Source organism: Grammomys surdaster, unplaced genomic scaffold (genome assembly GCF_004785775.1).
Source record: "Grammomys surdaster isolate TR1022 unplaced genomic scaffold, NIH_TR_1.0 190, whole genome shotgun sequence".
Taxonomy (NCBI): Eukaryota; Metazoa; Chordata; class Mammalia; order Rodentia; family Muridae; genus Grammomys; species Grammomys surdaster.
The window spans coordinates 526,356-530,624 of record NW_021604635.1 but is presented as its reverse complement, the minus strand read 5'-3'; positions in this window follow the sequence as shown (position 1 = coordinate 530,624).

The window sequence follows — 4,269 nt, the reverse complement described above, 5'->3', positions numbered from 1 at the left end:
TCATCACATAAAGTCCAAGAGGTATTTATTGTGTTTCTCATCTTTAAGTATCATAAATATAAATATTAATTTAATATTAATTTATAATTTTTGTCATCTGACCTGGAGCCTTTTGTATAGTTGTCTCCCTCTGCTGTTTGATTTAGGACACTGCAGTCCTCTCCAATATTTTTATTTGCATGGAGGGGAGGGGCCGACAGTAGAAAGACCCGTGGCTTCTGTGCTTCTGAATCTGCCCTCTGTCTTTTGTTTGGGTTACAGCTAGCAGCATGTGCTCTGATCTCAGGCAGCCTGCATTGCAAACAGTCGAGAGAGTGGGGCTGGCTGTCCTGGGTCCTGTGTAGACTGGTTGATAAGAGAGCAAGCACTGAAAGGCTCCCTGGGCATAGATGCCCTGATCATCTCACTGTGTCTGCCAGAAAACTACCTTTCAGGCAATTGTGCTCTAGGATCCCCAATCCTTCCCTAGGCTCAGAGAATCTGACACCAGTGCAGCCCAAGTCCCAGCTCCATGCTGGGGTGCTGTCTCTGGCTGTAGCTGTCTGTCTGGGGCTTGGGGAGCTCTGTAGCTCTCTGTAGACACAGAGAGCTTTGAGAATAAATCAAGAGAATAAATATTGTAGCAATGGTAAATGACAAAGTGTCTATTTTCTTTAAATCTATCCCAGAAGTTCAAGGCCACCCTCAGCTGCATAATGAATTTGAAGTGAATTTGACTTAAGAACCACACAAAAAGGAGATATATTGGTCTGGTTGTATGCCTTTAATATCAGACACAGCCAGCTTTTAATCTATATATTGTTGTAGCCTTAGATTACCACCCAAGTCATTTATTCAGGGGACAGGGTGGGCAGTGGACTTTTATCTCAGGTTAGTTGGGTTCTAAGCCCCATATTGGGCGACAATTTGTTATAGTAAATCTCCAACCCCAATATGCCCATGCAAAAACACACAACTTAGTTATAATGTTTATAAGCTGTTTGCCTAGATTGGGCAGATTTACCACTAATCTATTCCCCAGCTATGAGATCTCTTGTTATTTGTGGCTTCCCTAGGCCATGTGGTTTTGTTCTATCTTTTTTTTGGTTTTGTTTTGTTTTATTTTTTGTCTTTTTGAGACAGGGTTTCTCTGTGTAGTCCTGGCTGTCCTGGAACTCACTCTGTAGACCAGGCTGGCCTGGAACTCAGAAATCCGCCTGCCTCTGCCTCCCAAGTGCTGGGATTAAAGGTGTGCACCACCACTGCCTGGCTTGTTCTATCTTTTTAAAAAACCTCTTTTTTCTTTATCTTCTTCTCTCTTGTTTTCTACTCTTCTCCCACTCTCGAGAACCTCTAGCCCCACCTTTCCCTTCCACTGCCCAATCATAGGCTCTAGCCTTTATTTGACCAGTTAAAATGGGGAGAAGGTTTACATGAATAATTGATCCACTCTTTGTTGGGGCAGCCCCTCTTGAGGAAGCAAATTAACATCAGAATACAAACAGCACCAGAGCAGCCCACAACATAAATTTTTTTTTGAGTTCGTATGCCTATATATCTATACCAGCTTTGGAGAGGCTGGAGGCTAGGTATCTTTTTCCTCTATTAATCCTTATCTTATTATTTCCTTGAGCCAGAATCTGGCCCTGAACCTTGGCATTTCAGTTTGGTTGGCTGGCTAATGAACTCCTGTATTCTGTCTGTAGCCCGTTCTGGCACTGAGATCATGGTACTCCTCCTGCCTCAGTCTTCTGAGGGCTGGAATAACACTCTTGTACTTTAAGATTTAAGAACTTTCTTTATTTTTTTTTTATGTGTATGGGTGTTTTGTCTGTGTATATGCTGTCTAAGCACCACTTGTATGCCTAGTGTCCATGGGGATGAGAAAGGGTTAGAGGCCTATGACCTGGAGTAACAGAAGCTTGTGAGCTACCATGTAGGTGCTGCAAATTGAACCTGGGTCCACTGGAAGAGCAGCCAGCAAAGTGAACCACTGAACCATCTCATCAACTCCAGATCTTACTTTTTTTTTTTAAAGATTTATTTACTTTATGAGTGTTCTATCTGCATGTACACCTGAGTGCCAGCAGAGAGCATCTGATTCCATTATAGATGGTTGTGAGCTACCATGTGGGCACTGGAAACTGACCTCAGGACCTTTGGAAGAGAAACCAGTGCTCTTAACTGTTGAGTCATCTCTATAGCCCCGGATCTTACTTTTTTAAAAACTTAATAATTTATTATGAGCTGAGAATGGTGGTGCATGCCTTTATTGCTAGCATTTGAGAGGCAGAGGAAGGTGGATTTCTGTGAATTCAAGGCCAGAGTGGACTACATACTGAGTTCCAGGAAAGTCGGGAGTACATAGAGAAAAATCCTACTCAAAAAAACAAAACTAACAAACAAAGTTTAAGGTCATCTTTAGCTATGTCAAAGCTAGAGTACATGAGACCCTATTTAAAACAGAAAAAGAAAAAGGAAGAAGAAAAAGAAAGAGAAAATGTTTGGGGGTGAAGAGATGGCTCAGCGTTTGAGAGGATCCTGATCTGCTCACAGCCGTCTCCAGCTCCACGGGATTTAGTGTTCTCTGGCTTCCTTGGCCATTGCACCTGTGTAGTGCACAGACATACATGCAGACAAAACACTCATTCACATAAAATAATAAAGTATACACTCCAGGGCAGGCCCCATGTCCAGGAGTAACTGGCCAACACAAGATGAACTCCATGGGAAGACAGGGTCATCTATAGTTCATCAGGCTGCAGTACTTGCTGCAGGCCTGCTGGCCTCGAGTTTGATCCCCCCGGAAAAGAGAACTGACTCCTGTAAGTTGTTCTCTGCATCCACATGTTTCCTTGCCCAGAAAATAAATAAGTACAAATAAAAATAAAATAGGTTAAGAATTACCATAGAGGGGGCTGGTGAGATGGCTCAGCGGTTAAGAGCACTGACTACTCTTCTAGAGGTCATGAGTTCAAATCCCAGCAACCACATGGTGGCTTACAACCATCTGCAATGAGATCTGATGCCCTCATATGGGTGTCTGGAGACAGCTACAGTGTATTCATAGTAAATAAATAAATAAGTTTAAAAGGAAGCTGTTGACAGCAGCATCATCAACGTTAAAAAAAAAAGAATTACCATAGAGATTTCTTCATGTAATAAATAAACATACATAAACATGTAGTATATGTGTAAATACACATAATACATATAATATATAAGAGAATATAATGTTCTTTTGAACTCTCTAGTGATTTTATATTATTTGATAGTATAGATATGTTAATTTCTTTAGCTAAGCCTCAGTTTTTGGATAATTAAATGATTTTCAGTCTGCTAGTGAACAGCAAGTAATCATTGCACATTAATCTTTGTACAAGCCAGTTTTATTGTAGTTGATGTTTTGAGACAGGGTTTCTCTGTGTAGCCCTGGCTGTCCTGGAACCCACTCTGCTGACCAGGCTGGCCTCGAACTCAGAAATCCTCCTACCTCTGCCTCCCAAGTGCTGGGATTAAAGGTATGTGCCACCACCTGGCTGTATCAGTTTATCTTTTGACTAAATTTAACTTTAGAATTGCCAGAGGGGGATATGCAGTATTAACACCAAGAGATGCATCCTTTCCTACAGATCTGAAAGCTTTTTCTCATATCCCTGAAGTACAACAGTTCCTAAAACTTTGAACTTACATTTTGGCCAAAGGTATTAAGAGAGTTCCTTCTTTTCATTTAATTCTTTTAAACAATAGGAACACTTCCACACTGGGGCACTTCAACATGGACCACCTTACTTGATTTGCGTCTAGAAACAGTCTGGACACTTTCTATTTACAGTTGTTTTCTTTCTTTCTTTCTTTCTTTCTCTCTCTCTCTCTCTCTCTCTCTCTCTCTCTCTCTCTTTTTTTTTTTTTTTTTTTTAGTTTTTCGAGACAGGGTTTCTCTGTGTAGCCCTGGCTGTCCTGGAACTCACTCTGTAGACCAGGCTAGCCTCGAACTCTCGAACTCAGAAATCCACCTGCCTCTGCCTCCCAAGTGCTGGGATTAAAGGCGTGCGCCACCACCACCCAGCTACAGTTGTTTTCTTGTTGGGTGAAGCTGACAATCTGGGAGAAATTGAAGAAAAAACTATAGGGAAAAAAATCTAACTCTGAAAGAAACTCACTGTAGTTATTAGATTCCTGAGGATCAATAATTCAGGACTTTTTGTCAGATGGAAAATATTTCATCCATCCATCCATCCATCCATCCATCCATCCATCCATCCATCCATCCATCCATCCATCCATCCA